The sequence below is a fragment of the Dasypus novemcinctus genome, chromosome 21, assembly GCF_030445035.2.
Source record: "Dasypus novemcinctus isolate mDasNov1 chromosome 21, mDasNov1.1.hap2, whole genome shotgun sequence".
Taxonomy (NCBI): domain Eukaryota; kingdom Metazoa; phylum Chordata; class Mammalia; order Cingulata; family Dasypodidae; genus Dasypus; species Dasypus novemcinctus.
The window spans coordinates 30,769,893-30,789,345 of record NC_080693.1 but is presented as its reverse complement, the minus strand read 5'-3'; the positions used below and the strand labels follow the sequence as shown (position 1 = coordinate 30,789,345).

The following is a 19,453-nucleotide window of genomic DNA, read 5'->3' as shown; positions in this document are numbered from 1 at the left end:
GGTTTGTCCTGCCGTGGCCATGAGGGGAGGCGTGTCCCTTGAAGGATGGGTGCCCATGGCCTCCCAGCCAAGACAGTGGCCGAGGAGAGCCCACCAGCTGGAGCGCCCCAAAGGGTCACTTCATCCCCAACGCCTTTGTGACGGGACCCAAGTCTGGCTGGAGAGGACGGGCAGGGGGGCCTTGGGTGCAGGTGGGTAGGTTGTCCAAGAGGATGGGGCCAGAGCTGCTGGCTCGGTCTGCTCCCCATTACATGGAGCCCTCTTCTGGCAGGCAGAAAGGGTGGCAGCCCGGGGCCCAGCTTCCGCCCCTGGCAGCGTGAATTCTTGTTTGTCCTATGCCTCCCCACTCCCAGCCCGGCCGCCGCTCAGCCCTTGGCCGTGGCTCCCCGTGTGCCCAGGAACGCCCCTGGCCCGTGCTCGTGGCAACCCCAGGCAGGACGTCTGATCCCACCGCAGCGGGAGCCAGGTGGTTTTCGGCAGGGAGGGGCATTGGTCTGACTCGCCGCCCTCAGGCCTGCACCCCTGCTCTGCGGTTGCCCGAGATGCATCTGATGCCCCTACTCCTCTCTCCACCCCCATGGGACTCCCAGGGGTGTAAGTCACAGTTGGAAGCCAGGGCAGGGGCCTGGCTGAGCCCTCCAATATAAACTGGATCTAGGAAAAACAGAAGAGAAAATGGGAATGTTGACATTCACCTCGGGCTCCCATCATGTGCATCAGGTGCCTCAGTTTACCAGATGGATGCTTATGCCCAACTTCTCAGCCCTTGCGCTTGGCTCCCTCCTCATCCTAGGTGCGTTCGGCGGGCCGTAGCTCTGGGCACGTCTGTTCCCTGGCCCCTGCCCCTGCCATCCACAGCATCAGGGATTGCACCCCCCCTCCCCCTCGCCGCCTTCTGCCTAATGCTTGGTGTTCACCTCCCTCCTTGTTGCCTCCAGGGAAGCCCAGATTCTGTCCTGGAGAAGGCTCCTAGTCCAGCAGTTTGGGGGTGCCGTCCACTACTCTGACCGTCACAGGCCCGCTCCCCCACCCGGCCGCCTGCCCACCAGGCCAGCTGCCTGCCACCGTGTCCCGGCCCGGCCACAGCGCTGCCTGCCCTTCACCGAGACACCCTGCAACACCTCCCTACCCCTGGACCAGGCCTCCTTCCTGGAGGCCCCCCCGTCCTGATCTCCTCCTGTCTTTTCGGGCCATCCGTCTTCTTGTTTTGTCTGCAGAGGAAAAGCGAGTTGGGCAGGGGGTGCGTCAGGGTACCGGAGGCTCTATCAGAGTTGGGGGGCTCATCTGCCTCAGGGGCAGAGAGAGGGGTGCGGTGGGGGCAGGGGCCAGCAGCTGAACACTGCGCCCCAGCGAGGGCGAAGGCTGGCCCTGTCTGTCCTCGGCGCAGCACTGCTGCCTTCGTGGACACGGCAGGCGCGAGGCTTTAATCGCAACCCGTGCGTTTAGCGGTGGTGGAGGGATCACTTCTCTAAGAGCCGAGAGTTTGTAGCAGTCCTTGCAGTGTCCTGATAAAAAACTCGGCTCTATGGCTCCCCCCCATCTTGGGGGCTCTGAAATACCGATGTGCGTCTGAGCTAGGAACCTCTTACCCATCTACTGACGCCGGGCCTTGCGCTGCCTCTGCCCCTGCTGCCCGTGCGTGCCAAGGGGGGCCCAGGCGGCTGACGCTAAGAAGCGGAGCTGGGTGTGTGCACACGCCCTTCACTGCGGCCGAAAGCTCTTGTCCCACCTAATTCCATGCAGGCGCCTCATCATCACTGCTGTGGGAGAAGCCCCGTGTCGGTTTGTCCCCTCTGAGCGTTTTTCCCAGGAAGGGGTGGGCACCCAGGGGTGAGACGCATCCAGGTGTGCTGGGGCTCACAGGCTTTGGCTGAGGAAAACCCCAGGGCCTGGAGGCTGGGCCGGGGTCCCCTGGCAGTCGAGGCTCATGGGAGGTTCACCTCACCTGCTTCTCAGGTGTGAGCCAGAGCGGCAGGTGGGGGGCGGCTTGTCAGGATCCGGTCAGGCCACTGTGTGGGGAGTAGAACCTGGGGGTGGGGAGGGAGGAAGCAAAACGTCCTTCAGCAGCTCACGTCTTGGCAACAGAAGGGGGGCCTCGTGCCCCGGTGGGGGCCTTCCAGGTGCCGTGTGCTTTGACCGTGTCCGGGGCTCACTCCCCCGGCCCTCCCCTCCTTGCTGGCACGCAGGCAGTTGTCACTTGTGCAAGATTCTCGCAGCCTGGGTTCCTGTGGGAGCCACCCTCGCTGGGGTGAGCCAGCTCGCTCTCGCTTCTCACCCATGTGCTTCTGGAGCGAGGCAGGTTGTTTGCAGTGATGGGCCTTGGTGAGGTTTAGGGTGGAGTGTCCTCCAAGAAAGTATAAAGTCTCAGGTCACCTGGCCCTGCCGTGGTGCAGAGGCCAACCTGGCTGGGCCTGTGTGCCTCCCTGAGCAGGTGACAAGCGTTTCCAGTCAAACGCTCTGTTTGCTTCAGGAGCTGGGCCTGTTTCCAAGTCCAGGCATATCGATGTTACGCTTTTGGGCACCGATGTTGCGACAGTTTCCCTGTTGTTTTTGCCGTCAGAGAAAACTTGGGGTCCTCTGTGCCCACTCATGATGAAATTGTGGAGTCCTCTTTGCAGGCTGCGTTGACTTCTCCCATTTCGTTATCTGGGAAATATGCTTCTGTAAAGTACTAGTCCAGTGAAATTTATTTGAGTCAGAAGGCCACCAGAGTATGTGTTTAGCTTGATTGGATCCAGCTAAACATGGTTGTATTTTAGCAGCGGCCACCGCTGGAACGAGGCCTGGGGGTTCTGGCAGCGTTCCCTGGCTGGGCTTCTGGGGGAATTTGAAAAGTCAGACTGCGTTTCTTTTACAAATGCCCAAGCATTCTGCCCTGCCCCTCTGGTAGCCCCGATCTCGAGCTGCTTGGGGGCTGTGCTGTGGCGTGGTCTGGAGGCCCGCGGGGGTTGGCAGGTGGTCCCGATCTGTCCCATTCAGGAGCTTCATACCCGCCTCCTCCCTCGGCTGCTCTGACTTCTGCCCCTGTGCCCCCCAGCCCCTGGAAGGCTTTGCCCCTGCCCCGGAGCTGGTAGGCAGGACAGCTGGCTGGGTCCAAAGCCTTCGAAGGACACAGGCGTGGTCCCTGGGCGCAGAGCCCTGAGCAGCGGCCTCCGGCCTCAGCTTGCCCGCGGGCCCCTCTGCGCAGGACCTGGCCCGGCCCACCCTCCCGCCTTCCTCGTCATCTCCAGCCGGGCCTCTGGCTCCCAAGGTGCACACGACCCGCCCGCCTGAGGTCCCAGCGCAGGGCGGAGCTCAGCGCCCCCTCCCTCCTCGGGGCGCAGGACGGCAGCTCAGGCCCCGGGGGGCTGTCTCCCCGCTCCCCGCATCTGCCCCTCTCCATTAGGTTTTCCCTCCTAGGCCGCTCTTGGTGTTGGTGCCCGAAGGTTTGCCCGTCTCCCTGGTTCCGTGACTGCTTCCCTTGGCTACTGCCCGCGCTGGTTTGTGAGGCATCTCCACTCATGCTCTCCAAAGGGAAGGCATTTCCCAGTCACGTTTCTTGCTCTGGTGATTGCCTGATTCTACTGGGAAAAAAAAAAAAAAAAAAAAAAAAATATATATATATATATATATATATATATATACACACACACACACACACACACACATACACACACATACACACACACACACACACTTCTCAGGCACCCATCTGCCTCCAGCTATGTGGACGCTTTAAAAACAGATGCAGAATGAGCTCTAGATACAGGTTTTAGCCAGAGTTTCTTTCTATGCAAAGTGGTATTTCTTGAAAAATATTCTGTGGTTCAGCCTTGGGCATCATCTCAGCCTTCTGGCACCTCCTACATCATTTAGTCCAACCATGTCATCAAAAGACGAGAACAGCCAGCCCCGGGGAGGGAATGACTCGCTGAAGGTCACGCAGCCAGCTAGGTGAAAAGGGGGATTAGAACCCAGAGCCTGGCGTTCTTTCCTGTTCCTTCACGGTTGGTTGAAGAGGTGGCCGCGTTTCCTGGGGCTCTGGCTTTGGAGAAGCCGGCCAGCTGGTGCATCAGCCAGGCCGGGGGCACTGGTGGCAGGGCTTGTGGCATGGTGCCCGCCTGTTCTTTATATCAGGAAGGAGGTTCTCTGGGACTTTTCAGGGAAGGCCCTGGTGTTTTGGATGCTGCTTGAGTAAAGAAAACGAGAAGGGACGGGATTCCTGTAGAGCAGTCCCCTCGGGCGAGGACACTGGCGCACCGACCCTGGTCTGTAACGGGATGGAGCCTCCCAACCCTCAGCTTCCCCTCTCTGAGTCAAGGAGAAGAGCGGGAAAAGAAAACTGTTCCAGTCTCTCTGATTCCTAAACAAAGATGGTTCATCAAAACTTAGGCTCACGGGACGAGGCAGGAGGAGAGACCATTTCACCTTGCCCTGACCCTTTATGGTGCCAACTCAAACACTACCTTTTGCCTTCCCTTCTAAGTCAATAGAGACAGGCCTGTTGTGGGGGCATGGCTGGGGGCTCGGGAAGAAGGACGGATCCACGCGGGGGGTGGCACCACGGTCGGGCAGCCACGCGCAGGACCCCGCGGCTTCTCCCCTGCGACCACCCCTTTCTCAAAGGCGAGGGCGGCTCCACAAGCATTAGCCAAGGCTGTCCCCGTAGCCGGCCCTGCCACCTGCTTTACCTCCCACCCTCGCTCACCCCAGCCCTACCCAGCCGTGCTCAAGTGGCCCCTGTGGGGGGAGGAAGACGCCGCCTCAGGGCCAAGGGCAGCCCGCAGAGCCCTGCCTTGTGGCCGTGGGGGCAGCGGCTCTGCCCTGTGCCTTATTAGCCCTGGGGAGAGGGTGTTTGGCTGGAAGACGGGACTTGGATTGCCATCGTCTTTGATTCTGTGCCGTTTCCTCTTGGAAAGGCCATCCTCCCCTGCCCGCCCCTTAGCATGTCCCGGTCGCTAGTTTTTGGCACTCGAACCAGGGGAGTGCTGACGTTTAAGTGTGAAGAGATTCCTGTGTGTGATAGCACCTAAGAACTGTAGCTTGGAAATGATGATCCGTGTGATGATTTTTCTTTCTTTCCTCTTCGTGAGGAGGTGATTTGTAGACCCGATTGCCTATGTAATGTAAATAGTGTACATTTAATTTATTGCTATGGTAGCACATTGTATTTGTTAATGTATAAAACAAATTCTAAAAGGTCGACAGATGTATATTTTGTTGCTTAAATGTGTCTTTGCAGAAATTGACAATAAATAACATATTTTGTGTCCATCAGTGTTCAGAGTTCTTCGGATGAAGCCCCGATCTGAGCATCACCTTTTGGTTTCTGTAGAGATTGCATACTGGTGGCCCACGGGCACACTGTAGATGTGTTATTTTGGCCTGAAAAGTGATTTAAAATTTTTGAATTAGTTGTTAATTTATAAAAATCTGGAAATTTGACATAAAATCTGAATTTTCTGCTTCTCTTAAAAATCAGATGCTGGATCCACTCCTTGGTCAAAAATGGGCCAGAGTTCAGTAGAGGTTACCCCTCTACATGGGACCCAAGTGCACCACAGACCCCACCATTCCCTATTGCTCACTCATTCCTATAATTCGTTTGACCCCTGTAGGCATTTGAGTTTGAGACCCCTGTTATTCATGGATTTGCCTTCATCCTGCAAGTTTCTTCTTCCTGCCCATTTTATTTCCCAAATTTCCCATTCACTTCTCCAGGGATTCTTTCGTAATTAAATGCTCCCTCTTCCTATTTCATTTTAGTTCACCAAATGTCTATGTTCTTATGTACACTTTGCCTTACAACCTTTGGATGTGAGTTTAGATGTAATAGCTGAGTATTTTTTTTCTTGAGAATTTTGAAGGCAAAGAACTGCCCTTAAGTGCCTGCCAGGAGCTGATTGTATGATCTTGGGAAAGTTACTGAACTTCCATGGATTTCCATTTTTTTTAGGTGTAATTGGAAAAACAATCCCCATGCCCAGCATGAGGATGCAAATGATTTCATTATTGGAACAGAGTCCCTGAAAAGAATGGCAAGTATTATTCAAGCATATCATAATAGTGATAATACTAGCAGCTGACATTTATCGAATGCTTGCTGTGTGCTGTTTTACATATAGTCAGTTCTGTGGTAGCACGACATGTGAGTTCTAAAGATCACCATGCTGGGCGAATCGTGCAACCACAGGGCTCATGGGATAATCGGGGTTAGGAGCATAGTACTCAAAAACTTGGTCAGTGACCCGTTAAAAAAAAGATAGGAACTTAATAAAAATGGTAGCACAGTTTACTAATACTAAACGATTAAGAAATACATAAATGCATACATACTCAATAAACATGGCATTTCTTTTGAAGAAGGTCTGAAGTTCGCTTATGGAAAGGGGCCTTGGAACAGATGCAGCTGGTGAGTTACTGTGAAGAAGTGGAAATGGGGCAGGAGTTGTGACACCAGATGTGAACGAGATTGGCTCATGACCCATGGTGAACTGTGGTAGCTGTGTTTAAGGCGTGAGTGTATATGTGTGTGTTTATTCCCTTGCATCTCCATCCAGCTGGACGCAGTTTCCTGCACTCATCTAGGATTTCTCACAGACGAAGTTGCATGAGGAAATGTGAAATTCACATTATACTCAGTTTTTTTCCTAATGTAAAAACCCTATTGGATCAAACTTGCATTTTCGAAACAAGTGTTAAAGCAGAACTTACTGTATTATCTGATGTAGTCATTAAAACAAATCATGGGTATGTTGTTGTACCCATTTCATTTACGAAATCAGAATCCCATGTCAGTGTGGGATCCAGGTCTGCTCTGCTGACCTCAGTGTGGAGTTCCTCATCCTCCCCACACCACGGGGGGGGGGGGGGGGGTGCAGTGCTGCTGCCCCTGCCTCGCAGGCTCCTTGTTGGAAGAGTGAAGGACAAGCCCAACGCCCTCCCTCCTTCACAGCCCCAAGGCCCCCTCTTTGCCTTCCTTTGCCTCTTACATTACCTGGTAAAAGATGCGGGGAGTTGGTTTGCTGCGGGTTCTGATGAAATGGTGCCTCTGGCTCCAGTGACTCCAGCGGTTCTCTCAGTTTGGAATGAAAATTTAACGCCTGTGTTCTCCACTTGGGCCTCGGTAACACATTCCCACTTGGTACCTAACACGTTTCAACTCTTTCCTCACCATCCTGATCGTTCTCCTCTGAACACATTTTAATTTGTCTTTATCCTTCTAAAAATGTGAACCCTCAAAGTATTTGCAAAGATTGTAACTTCCTTTATCTTAGAGACTATTCTGTTGATGAGGCCTAAAGCCATTACACAATTTGGTTTTTTATTGAACTTACTGTAGGCTAATCCTTATTTATTTGTTGACTTTATGTTGCTGCTAAGCTGTGCTTCCTTTCTGCTGTGAACTCGGGTCTGGGGATAGAAGGAAGGAAAATCACCTTTTCTTTTCACTTGGGAGGTTTACTTTTAGCCTTTGACACAGTGATTCTAATTCTAAGAAATGCATTATGTTCATAATAAAGAATTGTGCATAATAATGTTTAGCTTGGCATTTATGCTTGTGGGAAGCTGGAGAAAATCCCTAGTTATTCAAGCGATTAACTTTAAAATTATGGAACATAATTATCCAAGAGATTAACTTTAAAATGATGGTACATCTATATGAGCAAATATTAGGCAAGGCATTAAAAACATATTTTAAAGACTATGTAATAGTTTGGAAAATTGCTTGCAGTACAATGTTGTTACAAAAAAAGAGAGGAGAAAACTGTGCTTACTTAATGACCCCATTATAGACCCATACCTAAAACAAAGCTTGGAAGAAAATATAAATAATGTTAACAGTGTTTATCTATGAGGTGAAATTACCAGTGACTTTTCTTTCTACATTTTTATGTATTTTCCAAATTTTGTCCAAAGAATATTATTTTTTGGTAGGTCAATGACTCATTCTAGTCAGTGGAGATGGTTTTAGGTCATTGTGTTAGAACTCATTTGGTTTCAAGTGCCAAAAACCCAATTCAAACTGGCTTAAGGGAAAAGACCATGTATTGACTCAGGAAGCTGGGACGACCCAGGGCTGCCCTCGCAGCAGGCGGGGTGGGATTTGGGACCTCCGGGCCCGGGCACCTGCTGGTGCTGAGGTCAGCCCCTCCCTGCCTCCTCCTGGGTCTCTCTCTGCTCCTCGTTGTGAGTTGGCTTTCCCCATGGCAGAGAAATTGGTTCCAACAGCCCAGGCCTACTGCTTACACTCCATAGTCCAAGAAGGCTACCAGCCCATCTCCGATTTGACCATTCCAGGAAGGGATGCTGATGCTTTGGCTTCCATCACGTTCTGATCCCTTGGGTCAATCTCTGTGTCTAAAGGAATAAAGCACAATGTTTGGCCCAAAGGCACCTTGGCGGTGGGTCTTTATGATTGACAGCTTCAAAGGATCATAAAACCTCCGGAAGAGTTGCCTAAAGGATAGGGGATACTGTTAACAGTAGCAACTTGGGGGATAGTCAAAACCATAGTTGTTATAATCCGCTTTCATCCTTATTCTGCTCCTCCCCGTTCTATATTTACAATTTTACTCAGTTTCCTGCATCTGCAAACCTGATGAGTGTTCCCTCATTGGTAAAAAAACAAAAACAAAAACAAAAAACTTGGAAAAAGAATTAAATAGCTTATGTGGCAAATGCTTTGAAGAGGTAAGTCTTCTGGTGAGGGGCTCCTGGAAAAGTAAAAGGCTCAGGAGGAAAAGTCAGATCTTTCCCCCTTTATGCCTCTGTATTTTGTTGTGTGAAGATGTGATGCTTGGAGCAGCTACAGCCATTTTGTGACTATAAGGGGCAGGCCTAAGGAGCAAAGCCAACAAGGTGAGAATAACAGAGTGAAAAGATGGAAAGAACTGTTCTGTTTTTTTTTTTTAAATTATTGTTTTGTTTTTAGTGTCATGGTCAAACCTCTCAATTAACCATCCCTGGAACTGTCACAGTTCCAGATTTACTGAAATTAAAAAAAAATGTACCTTATTGTTTTTTTTACTGTTTTTCTTTTACTTCTACGTTATATCCCTCTTCTGTCTCTAGCTAAACTTTAAGCGCAGGAAAGGGCTCTCCTCTTTACACCTCATGAGAACTGTGTGGGCTTGATTGTTGATAAAGGGGGGCATAAAGGAAATGGGAAAATCCTTCACAACAATTTAAGGACAGAAGTCAAATATTACTAAATTCTTTCTCTTAGCATTCTTTTTGTAACACATTCTAATTTCCCTTCAGGCTAGTGAATGCTGGGGGCAGAATAGGTCAAAAGATTGTGTATCTGGGCAGGCAAAATAGAAAAGTACTTAAGTTTTAAAACATTTCTATTGTTACACAGTGAAATGGGAAATGGCTTATTAAACATTCTATTTCCAGGTCTTGAGAGATTGGCTAAGAGCAGAGGTACCCCAGGCCTGGACTAAGATTTAGGGGAGCAGGACCCTCACTTCCAAATGGCAGGAGGATGACCCATTCTACTCCTTCCGGCCCAGGGAGCCCCCCTCCGCCCCCAGGGATGGGGGCCTGTCACGGCAGGGGAAGACTGGGCAAAGCCCCCCCTGTTTGCTCTTTGTGCTTGTTTTTGGAAGTCCCCCGAGGGCAGGGGCTGGACCTCTGGCCAGGCAGTGGGGTGTAAGGGTGGACTGCGGGCCTGGGGGAGGACAGGAGCTGCTCCTGGACGGTGCCTCCCTCCCTCCGGGCACAGCCGTCTTCTTTTTGCTCAAGGGGCAGTGGAGGCGGGAGGGCGAGGGGCTTCCTTGGCCCCCTGTGGGAGGAGGCGAGTGGAGTTCTGGTTACCTGCTCTTGCCTGCGGTGGTGGCCGGGGCGAAGCTTTCCTTGCACTCCTGACCCAGGCACCTGGAGGGGACGGTTTCCGAGATTCAAAGGCTCCTGGCAGGTAGTGGTGGTGGAGCTGGGGTTGTGTGAGCATGTGTGTACAGGGGAGGATGGGGAAGAAATGATGAATTGAAAAGTAAAGTAAATGTGAAATTAAAATATACCTAAGCCTGTCTCTGTACCAAAACAAGTAATCAAATGAAAGGTGCGATGTGAGGGTCCCAAAGCGTAAAGACAGTCTAGGAACAAAACATAAAGAGTGGATGCCAGTGCCCGTGGGTGAAGTGCTCCCTATTGCTAATGATGCTAAAGGCAAAGCCATCTTGTCACCACAGTGGAGGAACTAAAGAATCTGGGTGACAAATAGACTCCATCAAGTGGAGGAATAACACGGGACAGCCAATGTAAACGAACTAATAAAAATGAGCTGCAGCACGAACAGTTCTCCATGAAAACATAAAAATGAAGGATTAGACACAAGCAAGACGGTATTCTGCAGACGCTTTATGAGAAAGATGGTGGAAAACTTGCTCATGTTATAGGATCGGATGAATTTTACTGATCTCTCTGGAAGATACTATTTACGTTTTAAAAACTAGCGGTAAGATGAACAAGAAAGCCTTCTAAAAGAAGAGCTCCAAAGTTCCATTTGCGGGGTTTTTCGGGGATGTATCAGCAGTAATGAATCTGAGGAAGAGACCAGCCGAAAGAACAACGGGGTCCAGATAAAGTTCAACCACGGCACTTGAGGTCCAGTAAGGAATATAATAGAAATGATTTTTAACTTTTGTAATTATATAATTTTCCACCAAGGAGGAGAGTTTCCAAAAACTGGAAAGGGTAAAACTCCAGCAGATATAAAGAGCTGTAAAATACTACAAGGACTCAGCCACGATAAGATTAGTATCTAAGATTTTAATTCAGTGGCTTATTGCCAGACTGAATTGGTTAAGATTTGGTGCAGAGCTTGAACCTAGCTCAAGCTAGTTTAAACTAAAAAAAAAAAGGGTGTGGGGTGGGGGTGGGGTGGGGATGGTGTGGCGAGCACTTATTAAAAAGATACAGGGGTGTCTCCCAGAACCAAAGACGAGGAATGTAGCAAGGTCCTAGGAGTAGCAGGAAAGGTTTCTGGGCCTCTTGCCTTTCTTTTGCCTCTACTTTCTGCTTCTCTGGATTTATTTGTCTTTCTTTCGGGCTTTTGACCTTTTCCTTTGTGATCTGTGATAGCTTTCTGTTTCGCTCTACTGTTTCCCTGAAGGCAAGCGGAAGCAGTTGTTGGTGTGTTGCCTCTCCGCTCCCAAACCTTCCTTCATTGCCTGGTCGCTGGAAATGGGCTGTCAGGGCCTCCCTTTGCCAGTTGGCACGATGTTAAGATTTGCCGGTAGAGGGCGCAGGAGAGCGCCTTGGCAGGCTCTTGCAGTGCGCGCGGCCTCTCCAGGTCTGGCTCCTGCAGCTCAGCCAGTTCTTCCAGCGCCAGAGAACAGCTTCTCCAGTGCCAAGCTCCTACAGTGCACGGCAGCCAGCAGCACCAGCGGCCAGTAGCTTCTCCCTACAACAACCCCACCCCCTGCCCAAGTGGTTTTGGGGTGGAGTGCCTCTGGTGAGACATCTCCCTATGAAGAGCATTCCAAGGCTCCCTCAAGGGTGGATTTCCAGCAGCTTCTGCTGGCGTGGCACCATAGCGACTTCTCTTCCCTCCAGTGAGCCCTGGCCGAGCTCTGGACCTTAGTCCTGAGGGCCTGGGGGAGGTGTCCCTTCTTTGGGTGCTCGATTTTAGCCCTAGGGGTAGTAGTTGCTCCTTATTTCTACTCTTCCTCTATTTTAGAATTTTCTTCACTTCTTGCTAGTCAATGTTTCATTACTCAAATCGCCTGCCAGAGTTAATAATTCTTCATATTAAACGCTCCCTATTTAAATTACTGTGTGGTTTCTCTCTCCTGGTTGGACTCAGATTGATAGACTAGTTTTCTCAGTTTTTTGGTAAAAAAAGCTTTGGGTCGCGTCACCTGCCAGGCAGTGTTACTGCATTTGTAGGCATGTTAGGTTGGAGGGAGTGCTCTATGGGGAGGGGGTGCTGGGCAGGCCGTGGGGCTGGGCCCTGTCTCCTTACCAGGTGTCCACAGCACCCCCCCCTCCAGAACAACTGCAGCAGGGTGGGGAGGGCCGGCTCACTGTATCCATTCCAGATGGACCCCCCTCCCCCAGCTGCAAGCAAAGGGCACAAATGGGGAGAGTGAAACAGCTGTGTCCCTTAATGTCTAATGAGGGGCCAGGGCTTCAGGTCAGAGCCCAGAGAACCACCTGCCCCCTGCCCCCCAGCACTTCAGAGCCCAGTCTCGGGGGATCAGGCCCTGGTGGGGTCAGGAGGCCCGCTGTGTGCTGCCAGGAGGACCACCGAATACTCATGGGCCTGACTGGCACACGTGGCCATGCCCACAGAGGACACGTGTCAGTGCTGGCAGCAGGCCCCACGCAGGGTCCGTTCCTTCCTCACTGCTCCCCAGATGGCTTGGCACTGGAGCTCTCACCCCACCTTGCCCTGTAAACCCCAGAGCCATCATCTTCATCAGTTCAGGTTCAGTATTTTGGTTCTAGTCCAGAGTTCTGGGAGGAGAATCTTATTGGCTCAAGAAGATCAAGCGATAACCTTCTAGTCCAATCACCTAGAGCCAGGTGATTGAACATGTGACTGTCACACATACCTTGGTGGGGGATGGAGGCAGTTTCCCAACAGGTGTCTAATACACCGCTCTCTTTATTTAAAACAAAAGGTGTTTATGGAAACCTGGGATGTACTAACCTCAAAATACCTGACCATTTAATGAACACAGAAAAATAAATATGATGCTGCTGAAGTAATACTGATATAACAAAAGCATCTATTGACTTTTTTTTTTTTTTTTTTTGAGGTACTGGGGACTGGGGATTGAAACTAGGTCCCCATATGTGGGAAGTGGGCACCCAACCACTGAACCACACTGGCTTCCCTGAGTTTTTTGTTTGTTTAGCTTGTTGTTTATTTTTGTTTTTTCGGGAGGCACCAGGAACCAAACCTGGGACCTCCTATGTGGGAAGTGAGTACTCAGCCACTTGAGCCACATCCACTCCCTGACTTTTAATAATGCTGCTTTGCCTCTTTATTTTAAATGGTTGCATGATATTCCATTTTATGGATATAAGAGTAGGTATTTGGTAGCAGATGTAGCTCAGTGGTTGAGTGCCTGCCTCCCATGTATGAGGTCCTGGGTTCAAAGCTGATTCCTGGGAAAAAAAAAGAAGTTATTTGATCAGTGTCCCACCAACGGATATTAAAATTTTGTCCAGTTCTTTGCCACTGTAAGTGTGCCACAATGAATATTCTTCAACATGTCTTTGTGTATATAGGCAAGTATATCTATGGAATAAATTCCTAGAAGTGGCATTGTGACAAAGGGTATGTGAATTTTGAATTTTGATAGGTCTTGCCAAATTGTCCTTCAAACAGCCTGTATTAATTTACCTTTCCACAGAAATGTACGAAAATACTTGATTTCCCTCACCATCCATAAACTTTTAAATACTTGCTAATTTGATGAGTAAAATAGGGTATTCCACTGTAGTTTTAATTTACATTTTTCAAAACTCATCTGTGTGGTTGAGCGTCTTTCCTCTGCTTAAAATGTATTTGCACTTCTTTTCTGTGAATTGTCCATGAACTTGGCCCATTTTTCTTTTGGGTTTTTAGTATTTTCCTTATTGGTTTGCTCTTCAAATATGCAGGAAATTAGTCCTTTATTTGTCATTTATATTGGAAATATTCCTTCAGTTTGTTGTTGTATTGGCTCTTTTTATACTATTTTATGCTATATAAAAATTATGTAGTCTAATTGTCACAGCTAGGAATATGTTCACTTATGGGCAATAGAAAACCCACTGACACTGGCTTAAGCAGAAGGGAGCATATCTGTTTCAAACAATATGCAGGGAAATTTTTGTGCTTCCATGGAGAACTTCAATGTCTAGAGTTCTACTTTTTTGGGTTATTTGATTCTGATTCTATGGGCGTTATTTTAAAACCCTGTAAGTTTTAGATAACTGATAGCATAACAAAATAATTCCAGTCTATATACATGCAAATTAATTCTGTCCAGTAGAGGGACAACCCTTTGCCTGCACCAACCAGTTTTGTCTATGTCTGCACATTCATTTCAATATTCCTGATCTGTAAATGTGTCTCTTCTCTTCACTGTAATGCCTTGCCAGTTTCCCTATCAGTGAGTGAAATAACATTTCTAACACATGTTCCATTTTGTATCTGTATGAGAGTCATGACTTTATCTTTTTTTGGAAGAATACCTTTTAGCAAATATGAAGTCTGGAGGTAGGCAGTCCAGGACTCAGTGATGCCAGCAGGGACCCAGCTTTCTTGGTCTTTCTGCTTCATTATTTTTAGCATGTAGCCTTCATTACCCTGTTTGTCACCACATGGTTGCCATGTGATTGCTGTACCTCTAGGCCTCCCATTTCATTCCAGGTAGGGAAGGGCAAAGAATCAGGAGGGTGGGCCTGAATCAGGGAAGAAACACTTTCCCAGAAATCTCTGCTCCTGCTTACATCTGATTGGTCAGAATTGTGTCACATGGCTACCCCTGGTGCAAGGGAATCTAGGAAGAAGAAAATGATTTTCTTTGTACATTTCTCACCTCCTCCATCAAAATCAGAGCTTGTTAGTAAAGTGGAGAACAGATATTGGGGAAGTAACTAGCCGTGTCTGCTATATCATGTATCATAACTTTTCTTTAGAGTTTCAAGATCTTCTGACTAGTTTATAAAGAGTTTCCTTAATCTAAGATTATAAAATATTTTTTTCTTGTGAATTCTTAAAACTTTATGGTTTCATTTTTTTTGCAAACAAATTAAATCTTTGTTTCCTTTACAATTTGGCAAAGAGTGTGGTGGATTGAGTTATGTACCCTGATTTAGGAAAGTTCTTGGTTTGGACCCACATTCCTGTGGGTGTGAACTCATTGTGAATAAGTCTTCTTGAAGATGTTTTAAGTTAAGGTGTGGCCCAACTGAATGGAGTTGGGTCTTAAAGAAGTGGAAGCCAATGTAAGAGAGCCACCCAGAGGAGTCAGAAGCTAGAAGTCAAGGAAGCCCAGAAGAGAAAGGAGAGGACATAGCCATGTGAACTAAGGATTGCCAGCACCCAGAATGCTACTCATCAGCGAGGAAGCAAGTCTTCTAGCCTCCTAAACTGTGAACCAATAAATTCCTGTTGGGTAAACCAAACTATTGTGTGAGTTAAGTGAAATAAGAGAGCCTCCTGTTTTTTTCCAAATGGCTAGCCAGTTTTCCATATACTAGTTATTGCATATCCTGATGTTTTTTCATTGATTATAAATGTTCTCATTTACTGTATTTCCTTACATAGGTCCATTGGCTGCACTCTCTTACACTATTCTATCTTCGTTTGTTGTTTAAATTACAGTAACTTGATAATATCTTTAAATGTTTGATAGTGCTGTACTTCCCATCCCCTAATTCTCTGATTTTCCAGATTTTTTTTCCTGGAAAAAAATTTACTTAAATTACATTACTTAAATTAAAATAAGTTAATCAGAGTTAAAGAATTTAAATGCTTGCAGTACATTTAAAATGAAAACCAGTTGCCTTACTTCTCCCTTCTGAAGCAGGCTAGACAGGGAATCAGTAGATGGATCTGGAACCTGGCAGAAAACCTGCCGCCATTGAACATGTGTTCTTCAGTACCCCCAAGATGGCGGCTGGAAGACCGTGGCGAGAAATCCCATCTGGAATAAGATTTCCTCCAGAAGCCAGGAGAAGTCCTGGATATTCTCCAGGGCTCTTATCATTGGGCTCTCCCTGGGGATTTATGGGTAGGGCAATCAATTGGGGCAGTGAACAGCTGGGACTCCTCCTATGTCATTAGCAAAAGTGTGGCATAATTAATGGTTTAAAAGGCAAGTGCAAAGGCCTTTTGTTCTCTTCTTGCCTTCACCCTGCCTCTGCGCCTGTTGGTGCCCTATTCTCACCTTCTTTGCCCCACCTGGGTCAATACGCAAGTAAATTTTGGAATTTATAATCTACAATGGGGAATTGTATTCTATAAATCAGCCCTCTTTATCATTCTTCACCCCCTTCCTCTCTACCTGGGACCCATAATCTGTTATTTTCTCTCACTTCTCTTCCCTCCCTACCTTAATAAATTATTGGCCTAATCAGTGTGGCTTGCTCTTCAAATTCATTTCTTGCAGTTTAGTCAAGAACCTGGACAAAATCTGGCAACACTTCCATATTCCCAGTTTTGCTATACCTGGTTGTTACCATCATTTTTTTTTTAATAATATGTTTATATTTCTATTGGTTTATTGATCAATTGTAGCCATATTTATTGTCTTTCTCTTAGGACAGATGTAGAATGAATTAGCTTAATCCTTCTCCCATCTTTCATCTTCCCCCAATGATTATAATGGTATTTCTAGTTACATTGGCAATCAAGGGGTACCTGCCATTATAAGGACACAAATAGTGCTCACCCAAAATTTAAGTAGAATTTAATTTTCTTTCTTTACGGCTTTCTGTTTTTCCCAGAGTGAATTACCTTAGTTTTTATTTGTATACTTTCCCATGTATGAATCTCATTTCTTTCCTCATATTATATTGAGTTTACTTTATTTTCTGGGACTGAAACCATTGGAGTCCTTTGTCTTTTTGCTCCAGTCTGGCCTGGTTTCTTAGTTTCTTTCTTTTTTGCTAACTTTTAATTTTGAAATAATTTCAGACTTACAGGAGGCCTGGTAATTTTCTAGGCTTGCTGTATAGCTGTTATCCTGGGACTTCTTTTTTTGCTATTCTCCTGGGTTAAATATGTGATTTTCTGGATCCCATGAACTTGTTCTTGATTTACACTCGGTTTTGTTGAGGCTGGTGTCCTAATAGCTGCTTATGAAAGGATGGGGCATAAGCTTTCCAAGGTTTTCTTATCTGTCTCTCTTCTGCTGTTCCCCAAGGAACTGAGGAACGAGACCAGCCAAGTTTTTCATTATACCACAGCTAGAAATTCTGGTTGGAAATATTTCCATAGAATTTTGAAGGCATTCTTCATTGTCTTCTAGCACCCAGTATAGCCACCCTGATCCTTAAACTTTGGTTCTTGATGGGTTTTCTTTTTCAAGGGCTTTTATGATTCCAAATACTGTTGAGCTGAAATTTCTTGTGTTAATATCTTAGTGTCAGTTTTTTCTTTTTTAATTGTTTTTATTGTTTTGGACACTCTTTAATCTTTAGATCTGTGACTTCAGTTTAGGGAAATTTATGTTATTGCTTTGATTTTATTCCAAGTTTATATAATTCCATATACATTTAAGATCAGTTTTTCCAGTTTCCCAAAAAACTTTTTCGGAATTTTTGTTAGGATTGCATTACATTTATAGTTTAATTTAGGGAGATTTGACATCTTTATTATTTTAAGCTTTCCTATCTACAAACAGGGTGAGTTTTTTGAAACAGTTTAAGTTTTCTTCTTACAAATTCTGTTCATAAGAAGACTTTAAAAAGGGGGATGCAGAGTAAGTTTCTTGAGCTAAAGTTGCATTAATGCAGAAGCAGCACTAAAAGAGGTTTCTGCTCAAAAGTTTGAGTTGGGGGAGCAGCTTATAAGGCTGCTTGAGACAAAGGGAAGGTACGGGGGAAATGAGGAGATAAAAGGAGGATGTGATTTGTGGTTGGTGGGTGTGTTCTGGGGGCCTTCTGTGGGACTCTTTGAGCAGGGTGTCCTTGAGGCCCAGTTCGTTAGCAAGCAAGCAGGATGTTGAGTAAGCTTGTGGCTCTCTGGTGAAGATCAGCAGGCCTTGCTGGCATCAGTTTGACTTCATTGTTACAGTTCTTCCACCCAGGCTGGGGCAGGGGTTTTATCAGCACCTCAAAGGATTATTGCTGTGTCAGCTTGCTTCATTTAGCCTCTGTTTCTTCTTTATAATTCCTTGGATAAAACAGGAGTTTTATCAGTATTGTAAAGGATTATTGTCATGTCAGCTTGCTTCAGTTAACCTCCATTTCTTCTTTATAACTCCCTGTGTAAGAAATGAAGATTAGTTTAGTTTTCACATAAAGGAAGAAAATAATGATTAATGTAACCTGGCAGCCTACTGCTTCAGTCTCCCACTCCCGGGTTAAGCAGGAACAAAGGAAACCAGCTTAAACCAGTCCTATAGGCAGTAAAAAAGATGCCCAAGAAAGAGCTAAGTCAACACCAATTCAGCACTAAATCCATTCCTTACTTGGCAAAGGGGAGCAGGTAAAAACTAAAATGGTTGGAATGTGATGGGGGAAGCGGTTAATCACAAACTTTTGCACGGGAAAGTTAGATCTTCTCGGATAGGCTGTAACTTCTGAAGTATCCAATCTATGGAGAAACAGAGGAAGGGCTTGCGTGCTAGGTTTAGGAGTATCAATTGTGTCATTTTTCTTTGTTCGGGGTTGTGTGCCCCTTCTTACAAGATTGAGAATAAATTCTTTTCTTCTCCACAATCGGGTGAGCCTTATTTTCTTCCAGAAGAAGATTTCTTTCCTGTACCTGGATAAAATGGAAGCTCAAGCAAATCAAGATGGTTAGTAAAATCATTTATCATCCCAATTTTACAACCCCTATAACCTTATAACATTTTCTTAAAGAAGAAAATTAACATTTCTCATTAAATCTATTCCTAGTTACTTTTCCTTTTTTGCTATTTTTTTTTTACATTATATTTTCGAACTGGTTTTCTTTTCCAAGAGCTTTTTTTTTCTATATGGAAATGCTATTAATTTTTGTGTATTGATTTTGTATCCAGCCAAATTAACCTTCTTTATTGTTACTAATAGTTTTCAGTTCACTTTGTTTCCAAGTATACAATCTTATCACCTGCATATAATAAAAAAAAGTCTTTTTATTCTTTCCTCCACAACATTGTTGACTAATAAATAACAAACTGAGTTGCAAAGACAACAGAAATGTTTATTTGGTGTCTTAGAATTGCAATTTAGGGAGCACCCTCTTGGGGCTTCCATGCAAGGGCTTTTAAAGGAAAAGATCACATAAATAGTTTGTGATTGGTGGATATTCAAGGTGTTCCAAATGTCTTTCAAGTTAGGCAGTTTACCGATTTCTTTATCTTGTGGTTTCTTTATTGTGTCCAGATGTTCTTAGGGTATTGAAGAACACGGTTGCTTGAGGCTTTGCATACTTTGGCAGTTTGTGATATCTGGCTGCGATTTGCATATCTTCCTGAATAGCCTCCCCACTCCATTTTAAATCTTTTTAGCCACAGTAACTCCTTTTTGTTTTATTTCTTTACACAGCATCTTTTAAGTCTTTAGTGCTGGCATATATAGGAAAGCTGTAGTATCCCCTCTCTTCCTCCCTCCCTTCTTCATACAACACATTCTACACACAAATATATCTTTCTTCCAGATACCTTACTGAATTCTCTTATGTAAGTTCGACTAGTTTTTAGTAGGATTTATTATTATTTTTATTTTCAAATATGAATCATTTCACCTTGACATAATGATATCTGGTCTTTTATTTTCCAATTTCTAGCTCCCCTTGCTCCCTTCTCTTTAAGGTCTT

General features: G+C 46.3%; 1 protein-coding gene across 30 annotated transcripts in view; it reads left to right on the top strand.

The window, feature by feature from the left end:
- The window catches only part of RAP1GAP2 (RAP1 GTPase activating protein 2), a 244,631-nt gene extending 239,378 nt beyond the window's left edge, over window positions 1–5,253 (top strand). For all 30 annotated transcript variants that reach the window (XR_011646816.1, XR_011646815.1, XR_011646819.1 and 27 more), the window contains one exon: window positions 939–5,253. The gene's annotated coding sequence lies outside the window, so the exon portion shown is untranslated. The remainder of the gene's footprint in view (window positions 1–938) is intronic.
- Window positions 5,254–19,453: the final 14,200 nt, after the last annotated feature.